At 45.8% G+C, this 16,743-nt stretch overlaps 1 protein-coding gene across 27 annotated transcripts in view; it reads right to left on the minus strand.

Annotated features, from left to right (window-relative positions):
- The window catches only part of SVIL (supervillin), a 147,357-nt gene extending 144,864 nt beyond the window's left edge, over positions 1-2,493 (minus strand). For 21 of the 27 annotated variants that reach the window (XM_083466563.1, XM_083466561.1, XM_083466559.1 and 18 more), the window contains exon 1: positions 1,489-2,471. The gene's annotated coding sequence lies outside the window, so the exon portion shown is untranslated. Of the gene's footprint in view, positions 1-1,488 lie in introns of all 27 variants that reach the window. The other 6 variants (XM_083466539.1, XM_083466536.1, XM_083466527.1 and 3 more) reach the window with 2 other exon arrangements.
- Between the last annotated feature and the right edge of the window lie 14,250 nt (positions 2,494-16,743).

Consider the following 16,743-nt stretch of genomic DNA (forward strand, 5'->3'; position numbering starts at 1 on the left):
GTTAGGGGGTGAAGACATCAATCAGGAAAGTTGGCTTGAAGCAAGACTGAAATCTAGGAGACAGTGCAAGCCTACACATGTTCAGAAGCAAGTTTCACTGACCTCAACAGGGCTGATTCCCAGGTAAGTCAATCAGGGATTGCAGCCTAAATGAGCAGAACTCCCTATCCTTTGCCCTGCCAATAGTGAAGGAAAACTAATGCAAAACTAAGCAAAGGATTCACCACAAAAAAACTAGTTCCATCAATTGAAGTAGTCTTCCCAAGTTCCCCCTCCCTCTACTGCTCAATTCTCTGCATGAAAGTAAAAAAAATGGCCAGCTAGAGGCGAACTCTAGGAAACAGTAACTTTGACAAGCACTGTGACAAATTGGCTTCAGAAAAGAAACATTTCAGATCTAGAACCCACCCACCTTTCACAATCGGCCACAACTCCTTTTACAGCTGCTGCAGCCTCCAGAAGGTCTTGAGAGAAGCAATTAGTCCTGAACTAAGACAAGACATTCAAAGACAGCCGGAAAGTAATTGAGCAATTCAACAGAGTCATGCAGGAGGTGACCCTGGACCTGCTCTGCAGATCCCCTTCCAGAAAGGGAGACTTACTCAGCTTAGAGATTCGCGGAAGCAAGAAAAGCCTTTGTAACCCTCGCGAAGCCCCAAGTGGAAATATGAGCAGATCCTTTCAATGCCTTTCTGAGCCACACTCGCCAGGTAGCGGAAGGACTCTGCTCACTTGCAGAGCGAAAAGCTCTGAACCTCTCCTCCTATCCAGAAGGGAAGTGGGCGTCGGGAGTTTTCCTCGAAGCAACTCGGCGTCCAGAAGAAAGACTTTGTTTGCACACCCAGCTGTCAACTATAAGGAGGCGCTGCTGTTACTCGGGTTTACTGGGGGGGGGGGGGAGCCCGCTGTGAAAGCAATTACGCAGCTGCTTCATGAGGACTAGCGCCTTAGGAAGCCACGTTTACTCCAGAGCTGTTTCTCTCGCAGGGCTCCCGCCGCCTCGGAAGCCGAGCCGGCTGCTTGGGAGAGAGCAGCTTCGCCTCCAGCGCAGGGTCTCCCCCAGCCCGAGGGCTCTCGGCGGCAGCTGGGGAGGTTACACAACGAGGCACAGCCTGAAGCCTCCTCCTCCGCCGCCGCCCCCACCCCCGGCCCCGCTTCGGCGCTGCCTTCTCAATGGACGTTTGTAGCCGAGCAGCTTCTGAGGCGAGCCGCTTCCCGTCCTCGCCGAGAGCGCCTGCCGGCTGGTTGGCTGTGTTGTTGCGAAGGGAAGGGAAAGGCCAAGAGTCGTGACCTTTCGCTCCTCTTTCCCCCTACTCCACCCTCCCTCGCTCCCTCTTGTCCCCTCAGAAGGGCTCGTCCCCAACCTGCCCCCCCCCCCGTTTGTCTCTCCCCCCGCCTCCTGCCGCCACAGAGTCCCCGTTTCGCTCCTGGCGTCGCCGGCGGCAGCCAAACGCGCGTCGGGGGTCGCTCCCAGCCCGCCTTTCTTACCTCGGGGCTCGCGGGGCGCCGCCGCCGAGGCGCCCGCCACCTGCCTCTCCTCAGCTCCCGGGAGCGCCTGGCCGAGGGGAAGGCAAGAGCGCAGAAGTTCCCAACAAAGGAGAGAAAGTTCGCCGCCTTCTGCTGCTGCTGCTGCCGCTAAGCGGGCGAGGAGAGCGAGCAGCTGGCGGGGGGCGGGGAGGGCGCGCGGGCGCCCAATGAGAAAGTTCGGCTCGTGCGAGAGCAGCCGCTGCTGCTGCTGCCGGCCGGGCCTGGCTTGGCTTGACTCGAGGGGGAGGTTGCTGCTGCTGCTGCTTCGGCGGCCGCCAGCGAGAGCAAACCCCACGTCTGTCTGAGGGCGCCTGCACGGGAAGGCGCGCGCTGGAATGGCTCCTGGCTGGGACGGAAGGGGAGGGCTGTGGGTGGGGGAGCCGCCCTCCGCGCCGCCGGCGACACAAGTCGGGGTGTGGGGGGCGAGCGCCGAGGCCGAATCTCTCCCTCGCGGCGGGGGCGAGCTGCGCGGCTCCCCCCGCGCCCGGCGGAGGCGGAAGGGGGAAGCTCCCAGGTGTGGCCAGGCTTAGGGCTCATTATTCGGCTTAGGCAGAGCTCAGCCCCTTGGCCGAGTTTTGGTTCTAAGCAGTGACGAGGGCGCGTTAGAGCATACACGGAGTGCCTTTCCCTCAGGCACCATGCGCGCATTTGCCAGGGCTGGGCATTGTTTGGTTTCGATTTAATTTCCATGCTGGCTTCAGAACTCTGCAGCGGTTTGCCTTTCGTCATTTAGGGAGAGCCCCAGTTCCTGACGCCTCAGGGCCTGGGGAGAGGAAGCTTTCCTGCAGAAACCTCGTTACTGTTCAGCTCAGAAAGGCCAGCGAGGATTCCATGCAAACCACGATTTCTGTCTTCCTTTTATTTTGGTTCAGAATGCAGCTGCTTGGGTGCTATGGGGAGTGAAGCAGGACGTGCTTGTGACACTCCTTTCACATCAGTCCAGTTGGTTGTAGCAGTTTGTTTCCAAGCTCAGCTGAACATGCTGGTACTGACCTTTAAAAGCTCAGTATGGGACGAGGTTGTCTTCAGGACGTCCTGTACCACCCACACAAACCCAGCAGGAGACTTCAAGATGGCACTGGAGGCCCTGCTCTCGGGCGGCTATTCTTGGATTGGCAACAGGGCCTTCTCCGTGGTAGCCAGCTGGATGTGGAACACAGGGGTCAGCAAACTTTTTCAGCAGGGGGCCAGTCCACTGTCTCTCAGACCTTGTGGGGGGGCGGACTCTATTTTGGAAAGAAAAAAGAACGAATTCCTATGCCCCACAAATAACCCAGAGATGCATTTTAAATAAAAACACACATTCTACTCATGTAAAAACACACTGATTCCTGAACTGTCCGCAGGCTGGATTTAGAAGACAATTGGGCTGGATCCAGCCCCGGGGCCTTAGTTTGCCTACCCATGATGTGGAACTTCGCTCCCCAGGGAGATCTGACAAGTTCATTCCTGGTTTTAGGTGTATCCGGAAGACTTTCTTGTGCAGAAGGCTATTTGAAATAAAAATCACTTTTGTTTTTAATAGACTCCTGTCTTGGGTTGCTGTGTTCCATTGAATCTTTATTGTTTTAAACTGCTGGTAGCTGCTTTCTGAAGTGTTTGCCCTGAAAGTAAATATTTTACATGACATTAAATATTATATACAGGTGAAGTGCAATATATTTATTGAGAGCTAGTTTCACATAGTGGCTAAGAGAGTGAGAGTGAGCCCTCATTGTCCCACCTTGCCCCCCAAATGGGTCTGAAACTGGCATAGTAAAAATCATCTTCCAGTTAAGTCAATGGGATGAAGAAACGGTTTAAGTGTCCTCCACACCTTCTCCCTAACTGGAGCGAGCCAGCAGGACTTAGGGAGCAATTTTTTCTCTGGCCCAGAATTTCTCATCACTAGGGATTGCTTGACCAGGCTGCAATCCTGTGCACACTTACTTTGATGGGAGTAAGTCCCGCTGAACTTCACCCAATCTATTTCTGACAAAACGTGCACAGTTACAGGTAGGTAGCCGTGTTGGTCTGCTGTAAAGGTAAAGGGACCCCTGACCATTAGGTCCAGTCGTGACCGACTCTGGGGTTGCGGCGCTCATCTCGCTTTATTGGCCGAGGGAGCCGGCGTACAGCTTCCGGGTCATGTGGCCAGCATGACTAAGCCACTTCTGGCAAACCAGATCAGCGCACGGAAACGCCATTTACCTTCCTGCCGGAGCGGTACCTATTTATCTACTTGCACTTTGACATGCTTTCGAACTGCTATGTTGGCAGGAGCAGGGACCGAGCAATGGGAGCTCACCCCGCCGCGGGGATTCAAACCGCCGACCTTCTGATCAGCAAGTCCTAGGCTCTGTGGTTTAACCCACAGCGCCATCCGCATCCCACGTTGGTCTGCCGTAGTCGAAACAAAATAAAAAAAATCCTTCTAGTAGCACCTTAGAGACCAACTAAGTTTGTTATTCATATGAGCTTTCGTGTGCATGCACACTTCTTCAGATACCTTTAAACATGCACAAGTTTGTGCTGCTAGCAGAATGGAAGGCAAATGGTGTGTCAAATTCTGGCCTCTTAAAGGATGCAGCTGAACTCTGAAAGACCAAAGTCTGCCCCTGCTACTGAATATGTTTATTACCAGGAGGATTTCAAAATAATAATATAAATAGAGCACTTGGAAGGTTGTCTGGTGCTATACAAGTATTTAGTGTGATGCAGTCATTAGTAAGCTGGGCTCTGACCACCAAGATCCAGCTTCAGATCCCCGATCAGTCAGGAAACACTATGGACCTGGTGGTCCTCTCACAGCCTATTGTGGCACTTAATAAAGTGGGATCTTATGGTTTGGCTTGGCTCATTAGATTCATGCTGCTGTGCATCTGTTTATGTTGCTTCACTGTTGGCTCTTATAATTGTATTGTATTTTAATCATGGGAGATTGTGCTAAAGGGCAGCTTATCAATTCTATAAATAAACCCAGGCCACTTTCACTCTCGCTATTTCACGGGTATGATTGAACCGTATACCAGCAAATTAAGGCAGCACAATTAAAGTGGATTTGGTGCTGTTGCACAAAAAACAACAACCCCTGCATCTCTCCTTACCCAATCTCCCCACAAAATCCCCACCCCATACTTTTTGCCGTTGAAAAGTGATGGGGAAATGCACTGGAAAGTGGAATAATGATGGCATTGGGTTATATAACCCTTATACCCTCCATGCAAACAAATAAAGAAGAATGTTCACTAAAGGTCATCTGGAAGATCTTTCAGCCATGTATGCAACCCTGAGCTCAATGCAGGAAGGGTGGTATACAAATATGAGTAAAAGAATCATAAATGCTTGGAGGCAATGCTTGGAGTTTTGTGGTTCTGAAAAGTAAGGTATTGATCCTATGGTTTCTAGTGGTAATATCACAGCAGGTCTTGGGAGTCTTTGTGTAGAGAAATATAATAATATGTAGATTTGTTTAATGTGCAAAGGACCTTACACTGATTTAAGTTTAAATACTATTCCATTTACACCCACCCACTTTCTGCCATCTTGGAACTGAAGGAAGCACACATGAGGTTCTGGGCATGTGTCTCTCCCATTCAAGAAATGACCCATCCTTTTTAATTTCGGGGAGGCAGCTGCATTATGTGTCCTCACACCGTGTGCTGCAAATACATGTAGCAGATGGCCCCAACAATATTTCTTCAGGTGTTAGTGAAGACTGCAGTCTTACTTGGAAGTAAAGTTTAATTGGAATCAATGAAACTTGGGATTTTCAAGTAAATGGATGCAGTGGAATACATGGCCTAAAGCAGCAGTCCCACATTGTCAGCTGAATTGCGATTCCTGAGCTGAAGGTGCTGATAGCTTCACAGGTTTCCTAATTGGGTGTCATGGAGATCTCTGGCTGGGCTTTTAATACAAGCCTGCATCAGGGTTTGACCTCCTAGGCCAAAGGACGAGAGGAATGGGGGAATGTTGAGGCTAGGTTGTACTTAAGGGGAATTAGGGGAATTAGATGTCCTCTTTTTCCAGGACACGTCCTCTTTTTCATGGGTATGTAAAATGAGAGTCGTCACAGCAATCCATAGTTAAAAGTATAAGTTGGCAAATGTGTCTTCTTTTCTGCTCTTCAAAATATGGCAACCCTAAATTAGCTCCTCCACGATACAACACTTCATGCATCCACTTGGGTGTAAGACCTAATGAGCATGTGTTCTGAAACATGCTGCACAGGTTGTAATTGAGTTTCTTTAGAATTGTCAAGCCACACTTCAGGATCTGATAGGAGGAGCGGTGCTGAGTTGCTGGAACTGAAAAGCCCTTGGAGAACAGAGTTTCTACTGTAACAATTCTATGACTCAGCTTCCTCTGGATTTAAAGAGCTGGAGGAAACAGGCTTGCCTAATTATCATTATTTGTATTAACATGCCATAGATTTTCTTCTAAAAAGTTGCTGTGCAATCAGATTGCCATTAATGAGAGGAGAATTATGAGCGCTGCTATGCCTTCCTTTATTAACTGGACCAGAAAATAAATATGCCAACATGGTGAAGAAGAAGCAGATCATCAAGACAACAACAATTATTATTATTATTAATAATAATAATAATAATAATAATAATAATAATAATAATAAACCATACGAGTCCCACATATTATTTCTGATTGGTCACAGGCCTGCAGCCCAAAGCTCCCCCCTTCCCTTCCTTAAAATATATATGCCACTATTGGCTCTGGAATGAATTACATGCATAAAGTTTAATGAAATCCAAATCTTATGGGGATGATCATCTTACCAGGTGGATACCACTTGTGGCTGCAATCTGTATTCCAGCCAACAAAAACATTTCAAAGGCATTGAGTATCAAAAAGCCAAGCTGCAAACATAGCATCAAATAAGGGCCAATTTAAATGCAACAGCAGCCGTTATGCAGGCTGCCAAAAGGCATTTGCCCATGTAGGCACCACCCATAGCCAGTGCAACATTTTAAAGGCTCTTAAACTATTCACCAGCCTGTATGTGCCATATGTTTCTATGCCAGCACTGTATGGCCCAGGCAGAGGCTGCACTGCATATAGGTCAGCATGTGGACTAACCTTTCCTGACCACCATATGGGACACTGACATACATTAAGTACTGATACTACTTGCTCATTTCTCTCCTAAGCCCTGAACAGTTAAACAATTAAAAAGGGGCTTGTTTTGTTTCCTCTGGATGAGAGGACACTGGGACATTCTTTGTAATATTTGCTTTGTTTATAAAGAAATACAAGCACGTCAGCGGAGCCAATGCACACATATATAAGCAGTCCTCACAGATGCATCTCTGAATTGGAGCCTCAGAGGGTTGCTTTATTTATTTATTGTGTTTAATTATATCTTGATTTTCCTCCAAGGATCTGGAAAGCTGTGCACATGGTTCCCCTCTCTGCCATTTTTATCCTTGGAAAAACTCTGTGGGGTAGGTGAGGCTGAGAGACGGCGGCTGCCCCAAGGTCACCCAGTAAACCTCATGACTGAAGGAGAATTCGAACACAGATCTACCCCAAGCGCCAGCCCCACATTCTAACACACTACCTCACAGGATTGTTGATCTCTCTGGCCAGAGTTATGCTTGTAGCTCGCCCACCTAAACACCATTTGCACCAACCACTCTTTCAGTACCATCTCACTAGAGGATGCTGCTTATAATTTGTGTACTGCTGCTGGAGATTTCCAACATTAGTCTAGACAGACAACCAGTTATGCTATAGCAGGGGTCAGCAAACTTTTTCAGCAGGGGGCCGGTCTACTGTCCCTCAGACCTTGTGCGGGACCAGACTATATTTTTTTTTTGGGGGGGGGGGATGAATAAATTCCTATGCCCCACAAATAACCCTGAGATGCATTTTAAATAAAAGCACACATTCTGCTCATGTAAAAACACGTTGATTCCCAGACCGTCTGCGGGCCAGATTTAGAAGGTGATTGGGCCAGATCCGCCCCCCCGGGTCTTAGTTTGCCTACCCATGTGCTATAGCAACCACCCACTCACGTCCACTTGCCCGCCTCCCCAAAACAAGGGTGATGAATATTCCCTGTGTATTTTGGTGCTTTGACTCCCAGTGATGCAATGGGCCAGGGGCCAGGGATGTCTGTGGGCAGGATTCCTGCACTGAGGGGTTGAACAAGATTACCCTTGGGGGTTCCTTCCAACTCTACAATTCTATGATCACATCCCCCAATCTTTTCCTCCCCACCCATCGCATATCCCAATCTGAATGAACCAGGGCAATGATAAGCAGCACACACGGCAACAGGGGAAGACAGAAAGAACTTTGTGTGCTGCAAAGATGCTTTTGGCTCAAGAAGACTAGAAAGCACAGTGACCTCCTCCACTTGTATGCATTCAAATTATTTCATCATATTTCTCCCTATCCACCCCCCCCCCCTCAGCGCAAAAAGTCAGAGAATCTAGGACTGCTATGGGATTTCAGAAAACGGCTGGAGATGCCATTCACCATCAGAGTAGTGGAAATGGAAGGAGAGCTAAAATTCTAAGCAACCGCTAATTAATTTATGAGTACCTGGAGTCGTTCCAGGTATGGAACCGAACACCAGATTCGCATGACATGGGGGGGTGGTGGAGAGAAGCCTAAAGGAAAACTATATAAAAAAAGAGCTGGCAGTAAGCATCAGTTTTGCTAATGGAAAAAGGAGAAGATTGGTTAGGAGCAACTCTGCATTGGTTATGGGCTGAAGAGGATTCTGATTGTTTCTATTGGTTTAATTATTGTTTGTTTGTTTTAAAAACCAATGGATATAATTCATATAGTTTTATTTCATTTTGAAGTGAACAAAAGAGAACTCAAAACCACTTAGCCTTGTGTTGAACAGTTAGATCATTTAGATCAGCTGGGGAAATTCTACTCAGGCATTGCATCCAAAAGAACAACATAGGGTGGTGACCTGGAAATGGGCATTGTCTGCTGTTGCCCTTGCACCGTATCATGCTCTTCCTTCTGCCATATGCGAAGCAGCAACCAATAGTTACTTTAGATGTCTTACAAAGACATATCGCTTTGCCCAGGCTATTCCTGACTCATAAGACTGGACCTTGTTTTACATGTTGAAATCTTCTAAGTTTCTGTTTTATTCATTTTATATACTTATATGTTGCTGTGTTAGATTGTAATTTCATTTTAATGGTATTTTGTTTGTTTACTGTTTCTAACCTGCTTGCAGTGGCTAGGGCCCCAAACAGGGACACAAACAGGAAGTCTCTGCAAATAGCAATGTAGACTCTCTGTCCTACTTCAACAAGTGGGGTTGGCAACCTAAGGTCCATGGGCCACAAGTGGCCCATGGGGGTCGTTTTACTGGCCCACGAGCCACCCCCAAACCGAGCCACCCACTCAGTGAGTCCCCACGTGCTGCGCTAAACTGGTGCAGCGTGACATGGGGACTTGCTTCTGTGGCACTGAAAATTGTGTCTGCACACGTGCAGACACCAAAAACAACGTCTTTACAGATGCAGATGCTGGAAATCATGGGCGTGGGTGCTCACGTGTGCCCCTGTGTGTGCCCACATGTGCCCACAGAGGGGACTCCGAGGCAGTGAACAGGCCCAGGCAAGGTAAGCCTTGCCAACCCCTGAAAGCAGTACAGCCAGCAAAATGGGGAGGGAGGGACTGAACAGAAGAAAAGGAACAAAGCAAAGCTAGTGGAAGAGCCACCATTCTGCATAGATCCAGTCTGGAAATAACACCAAACTATGGTTGAGTATTGTGTGCATAAACCTTGAGTCCAGGTGCTCCCTCATCACCTCTTCTACATGGTTTTTGTTTTGTCTGAAACTGTAGTTTCTATGAACTATGGTTTAGGGAAACATTCCAATTTCATAACCCAGGTTTTGAAGATGGCTTGCTTCCCTAAGTCATGGTTAAGGCTAACCATGGTTGGTCAATGTCATAAAAATAAACCATGGTTCATTAAAAACCGGAGTGAAAAACTTTTAATCACTTCCCTGATGCTGCACCGTGGGAGGGGGAGAGCCCATAATCCTGACACTCATTGATAGAAGACGGTCATTGTATCTTACTGCAACGAAGAAAAGCACAATGTTCCTGGCACAACGGCCTAGTTTCCTCAACCCACCTGTCACATGTCAAACATCCTCCATGCACACAGTCTGGAATTTCCCCTAGTGGTTCTTCATGCCAGAAGTAGACTGGAATTATCTCCTAGTTTGCACCTTTTACTTCCAACTTCCCAGGCTGCTGAAAGGTGCCAATGGACCATTTCTCTGTGTGATCCTTGCCTACATATTGGCTATGCTATGCCCCAAGTGTCAGAACCAAGTATATGTGACCGTACCTTTATTTAATATGGTCTTTGAAAGTAAGTTTGAGACTCCTCTTTAAATCATATTGTTTCTCCTCTCCCCCTTTCATCCTTTATACTTCGATCCCTAATCTTAATAAAGCTGCTTAATTTGGAGGGTTTGACCATAGGCAATCCAAGGACATTTCACCCTTGTGCCAGATCACACTTTTATGCTATACACTCTAAGGGGAAATTGGCTTGAGTTCAGTGGTGACTGGATAGTGAAGCTGAAAGTTGCCTCCTCTAACATATAAGTTAACCTGCAACTCTTGAGTTCCTCTTGCTCAGGAGCTGGGGTAAGCTGAGATGCTGGGACAGTAAGCTGAGGTGTTGCAAGCTGGCTTTTCCTTCAACCACATGAATGAAAAACACTTTTTAATGTTCTTCCTGCCTGCAATCTTTCCATATGTTCGCATTAAAATTAAATTCAAAGTGTAACAAGAGAAAAGAGCCACACTGAGCAAACATGGACAGTTTACCACCCTCCCCACAGCACTCAGCATTATAGTCCAGCTTTGGTCAGTTAAATAAGGCTGCAATCCTATACTGTACTCACTTACGTGGGAGAATGATCCATTGAACTCAATGGGACTTCCTTTTGAGTTGATGTGTATAGCATTGCACTGTAAACCTTCAGCTGAGATTGGGGACTCAGCTATACAGCTGCAAATAAAGTAAGTGTGTGGTAAAGCTGACACTAGATGGCGACTGTGAGCTACGGCAAATTCAATGTATTTTTCAAAACTATTTTTTCTAAATGCATTTTCACAGTTTTTTTATATGTGTGTAGATTCCACCTTGAATACAGTTTACTGGAATTTGTTGGTTGATTTTAGTTCCTGGCAGAACCTCCAACATGCCATAGATGAAAACAGGGACACACGAATAACAGCAATATTCTCCTACCTCACACCACTGCCCACAAATAATAATGCTTAAACTCTAGTAGCCTGTCCACTGGTTTAAAAGTCAAAAAGTGGTTTGCTCTTTAGGTTAAGCACAATAATCAACTGGGAATATGAAATAATCTTACAACGTATTACCAACAGCTCAAAATAAGCCTCACCAGCTGCAGTATTTAAAATGGCAAGCAACACATTGGACAGAACCCTAGAGTTGGAAGGGACCTCAAAGGTTCTCTAGTCTAACCCAGTGCTGATGCAGGAAGCTCACGATTACAGCATCCCTGATATGTTGCCATCTAGTCTTTGCTTAAAACCTTAAAGAAAGAAAGCCTACCACTTTGTTTCACTGTTAAATAACTCATACCGTCAGGAAGCTCTTCCTAACGGTTAGTCAAAATCCAAGTCGCTAGTTTGGGTGCTACCTTCGGAAGAACAAATTTGCTCCATCCTCAGTGTGAGAGCCCTTCAAACTATATCACCTCTCAATAGTCTGTTCTTGAGATGAAACATTCCAAACTCTTTCAACCTTTCCTCACAGGACTTGCTCTCCACCGGACACAATCCTTCTTTAACCATCTGCACTGAATGTGCTTCTTCAATGTTCATTTGCAAACTAATGCCATGCATTTGCTCTAGGGACAAGATGCATCTACACCCGGCTCTGAGTTTTAATTTCTAGAGAGTTTGGAGAGGGAGTGGAACTCTGAAGAATGGCAACTCAAGCAACTCACTGGCAACATTTTAATAAGGCATCTCCAAAGGACAAAAATAGAGACAAACTGATTTACCAGGTCACTGAAAATAGGCCCTGTCCCTAGTAAATAGAGACAGTTGGAGCATATATTATTCTTTCCAAAGATCTGACATGTGGAAACAAAATATGAAAATTTCCAATATCAAATAACAGAAGCTCAGAATTGTTTTTATTACATTACAGTTGAGCTATGAAGATACTATAAATGTGATACAAGTTACCCAAGAACATGGCTGTAAACACTGTGCTGCCTCTACTCCTGCCTGGTATTTTTGGCACCTCTGGGCGAACACACTGTACTCCTAGATTCACAGAAGACCTGATCCTCTTCTGCTCCGTACAAGGCCTGCGTTACAGGAAATCCTACACAATGATAGGAATGGGAAGTGTAGTCTTTCTGGAAAGAAGTGGGGGGGGGCAGTGAGGTGGAGGGATGACCTCTGGCACAGGAAAGGGCATCAAAAATATTGGATCACATCCCTTACAAAGGAAATTCCTAAAGTTTTTGTTAATTTCATATATTATATATGCTACTTTATACCAAACTAGTCTTTAGCTTTGAGAAGGGACGAGCAATGTTTTCTATGCCTCGTTCAAAATTTATACTTGGTCACTCTGCAGGCTCAATCCTATGCATTCATTTATTTCCCCGCAATGCATTCTCTGCATGGCTCTGCCCGGCTCACAGAAACAAAGATTAATAATAATAATAATAATAATAATAATAATAATAATAATAATTTATTATTTATACCTCGCCCATCTGGCTGGGTTTCCCCAGCCACTCTGGGCGGCTTCCAACTGAATATTAAAAACAGTACAGCATCAGACATTAAAAACTTCCCTAAAGAGGGCTGCCTTCAGTTGTCTTTTAAAAGTAAAATAGTTGTTTATTGCTTTGACGTCTGCTGGGAGGGCGTTCCACAGGGCAGGCGCCACTACCGAAAAGGCCCTCTGCCTGGTTCCCTGTAACCTTACTTCTCGCAATGAGGGAACCGCCAGAAGGCCCTCGGCGCTGGATCTCATAATTAACATAAATGACTTAAACGCAACAACATAAACAGTGACATGCAACACAAGAACTTTCCACAAACAAACAAACAAAACCAATTGGCAACACAGGTATGCAATAGGTCACAGATCAATAATTGAGAACCCAGTTCCTCCCTCCCCGAAAACACATAATTTAAAGGACCTGGATGACAGAAAAGGTCATTTATAGCTGCAAGTGCTGCAAAGTGGGAGTGTCACGGTGACAGAGGATTCACCCTGCTGCAGGCAAGGCACCCCTCCCCCAAAGTTCAGACATGGGGGTACAGTACTGGCAAGGCACAAGCGTCTCACAAGCTGTGGGGTTTCCCCTGAAAGTCTATCTGTGTGTTGTACTGATGCATAGGGTGTCATGGCCCCAGCATCATGTGATAACCAAGGCTTAGAGATGGAGGAGGAGAAGCTGGTTTTGAGTTTTGAGCTGCTGAACAGCTGGATGAGAAGCAGAAGTAGGTTTCTGTTTCCAAGGCTGGTGGTTGTGAGCCTGCAGACCCTGAACTAGGAGCCTCAAAGAGGCCTTTCACCAAGAAGAAGCCAAATGCCTCCCACTCCACAATGCCTGCTCAACAGTGCACCAGGTGACAACCCACACAGAAGAATAAAAGCAGTCACCTTCAGGCCAGGGTGAGGTCCACACCACAGGCTGAGCGAGGGGCAATCTGGACAAAAAGACTTGTAAGGCTTCAGTCAACCTCTAGTGGTGTTGTGGTCCAGGGCCATGGGGTGGAGATGGTTGTTGAAGACCACTTATTCATCTGGGTCCCTGTCTCCAGTGTCCTACAACTGCCCAATCAGGGGAGATTCTTATCCCCATTATTCTTCAAAGCTAAGCATTTAGGAAAATGAAAAGCACAAGGTGCTTCAGTTATGAGAATGGTGTGCAAAATCTGTTATGTACAATGGAACATCATGGAAAACACAACTTGTCTGAAAGCAGATATTGGCTCACTTGGAAGCATTTGCCAATGCACGTGCACATAAAATAGTAGATCTAGCTGAAAGGCAATACATGGAGACCTGCATTCATTGTTGCAATACATCTCTTAATTATTTTAAAATTGTATAACTGTAAGATTACTGTATAACCTTAGAACAGACCTTTCCAAACTGTGCGTTGCGGCATGTTAATGTGGTGGCTGTAGTGTGTAGGTGTGTCACATGAATGCTCCCCGCACTCCTCCTGGGGCTGGAAAGGGAATGGGTGGCTCACCGATTTGCTAGTAAAACTGAATTACTGCGCCGCAAAATGCTGCATGTCTAAAAAGTGTGTCACCAACAAGAAAAGCTTTGAATGCTCTGCCTTGGAAGGTTGTATCATCTTAGGAAGGGTGTGGCTGGGAGCATCATGAAGGTAGCCTGCACTTCTGAATTCGCCACTACACTAAGTAAGCTGTGCACTCGGAGCTATCCAAGGTACTGAGACTCCTGCTGGGGATGGGCCGAACATACTGGTTGTGTTCACACAACCAGATCTCAGCTTAATAAACTGGAACATGCACAAGCTTCATTCAGTTCTATGCAGTCCCTTTGCTCCTGCTTCAGTCCTCCCTTAACTCAAGCCAAGAAACAAAGCAGGAAGCAGCCTGTCACAGCTTCCCATTGCTTCCAAACCAGGACTCCGTGGCTAGTGGTTTCCTAGCGAGTCAGAATACAAAGCCATGGTTGAAAGTTCTTGACATGTTTGAAAGCCATTATTCATAGTGTCCAGTTTGACTGCAGTAGGAAGCTCTGGTGAACCGAGAGCTAGAGTGGTGTAGTGGTTAGAGTTTTGGACCAGGACCTGGGAGACCAGGGTTCAAATCCCTACTTGGCCATGAAGCTCATTGGGTCACCTTGGGCCAGTCGCTCCAGTGTTATGAAGTAGAGTGATTTGGGGGTATTATTGGAGCACGAAAATGCTACCCAGCATCCTGGCGAGAAAGGAGGAATGCCATTGAATTTTGAGCTCCCTTGCCTTGGACATTCACCCCACGCGCCTCCTGAATAGTCAGAATCCCCCACTTTTGCAGCCTTTGAATGTGGCTGAGGAAAAGCAGGCATTTTCACTCAGCTCTGTTAGGGAGCTGAATATAATAACCCTGTTCAATAAAACTTTTGAATTACTTGCACTTTCACAGTCTGAATGAGTAATCAAGGTTTGACCCACAGCACATGCACCCTCCTTCATCTGCAGGTTGGAAACACAAAGTTCTCACCCCAGGGGTAGGGAACCAATGGCCCTCTAAATGTTGCTGGACTACAACTCCCATCATCCCTGAGCATTGGCCATGCTGCCTGGGGCTGACGGGAGTTGGAGTCTTACAACATCTGGAGGGCCATAGCTCCCTCACCTACGAGCTAAGTGAACCCTAAACTAGTTGACAGATGCTTGTGGGAGGCCTGAACGGAAGAGGAAAGCAAGAACCATTGTTGTAATTATATTTGGCCATCCAAATTATATTTAACTCCCCTGCTAGGTTTCCCAAGACGAGGGTCAAGAAACACACAATTCGACAAACAATTTCAGAGAATATGTACAGATTTTCAAACTAGCATCTTAGCTTGAAAACACCAGTAATCCCTCAAAACTGGAGCAGCCAGATTGTAAAGTAGCGATAGAATTAATTGTCCTAATACCAAAGCAAATGTGTGGGCTTTAAGCTGACCTCAAACAACAAGACAGCACAGTCAGATCATACACAATCAAAATAAAAGCACTACTGTGTCCTGCTGTGAGACAAGAAGGAGTTCCCTCCCCATGGCAGAAACTATTTGGAGTTTGTCACAATATGGAGGGAAACAGGATACACCCACATACACACTTGAAGGGTATCTCCTGCTACAGCCCTCTTTTTGTCTGGAGAAGGAAAACCATCTGGTTCACAGAGATGTCCCTCCAGCCAAAGTTGCAATGGGAGAGCTCTCTGCCCAGCTGCTTCAAAAGTATCTCCACAGAAATACTTTCTGGGAGATGATTTATAATGAAATGAAAAGGGTATTTAAATATACCTTTTTGAAGAAACCAGAGGCCTTTCTCCTGGGCATGGTTGGCCAATTGGTGCTAAAGAAGGACAGAACTTTCTTTATGTATGCTACAACAGCAGCAAGAATACTTATTGCAAAGTATTGGAAGACACAAGATTTACCCACTCTGGAAGAATGGCAGATGAAGGTGATGGACTATATGGAACTGGCGGAAATGACCGGCAGAATCCGAGACCAAGGAGAAGAGTCGGTGGAAGAAGATTGGAAGAAATTTAAAGACTATTTACAGAAATACTGCAAAATTAATGAATGTTAGAATGATGTTGGACTGAAGTTAAGTGGTTTTAAGCAGCAATGTTAAAAGGAATATGTAAAAATGGATTGTTAACAGGTGAAAATTTAAAGTTATTATATTTTAAGATAAGAGATTAAGATAAAATTAAAGAGGGAAAGGATTTGCTGAACTAACTAATTTGAACTGGAATACAAAAAGGAAGGTGTGAGGAGGTCGGGGAAACAAGCAAATGAAAGATAAGACATGGAAAGACCAATCTGTTTTTTTAATTGTTTTTATCTTGTATTTTTACTTTTTTCTTCTATTTTTTCCTCTTTAATTCTTTTTTCGTTTGTTTTGTTTGCATATTTTGTAATATGTTGAAACCTTAACAAATATCTTTAAAAACAAAACAAAAACAAAAGTATCTCCACAGAAGGGGAGATGGCAGGAAGTGCACTTTGGAAAGGCTCCAGGGGTCTCAAAGCAGTTCCTCGCCCTTGAAGAGATAATAATCCATCTTCCAAGGAGTTTCCTCTGAAGGATCTTTGCAGCTAAGGCAGCATACACACAATACACGTAAAGCATCATTTAAGTCCATCCTCATCACTAAGAATCCTGGGAACCGCAGTTTGCTAAGGGTGCTGGGAATGGTAGCTCTGTTTGGGGCAAACTACAATTCCCAGAATGATTTGGGGGTGGGTGGGATGTACTTTAAATGTATGGTGTGTATGTAGCTTAAGGCATTATTGATTTAAGGAAGGGTGTATCAGTTAATTTTACATTTGTTCATTCATAAGCGTACAGTCAAACCTTGGTTGTTGAACATAATCCATTCCGGAAGACCGTTCAACCTCCAAAACGTTTGACAACCAGAAACTGAAAGCAGAAGCCTCAGTACAATAGGGAAACTCAAAGCGGAAGC

The sequence above is a fragment of the Podarcis liolepis genome (genome assembly GCF_965112155.1).
Source record: "Podarcis liolepis genome assembly, chromosome: 12".
NCBI classification, from domain to species: domain Eukaryota; kingdom Metazoa; phylum Chordata; class Lepidosauria; order Squamata; family Lacertidae; genus Podarcis; species Podarcis liolepis.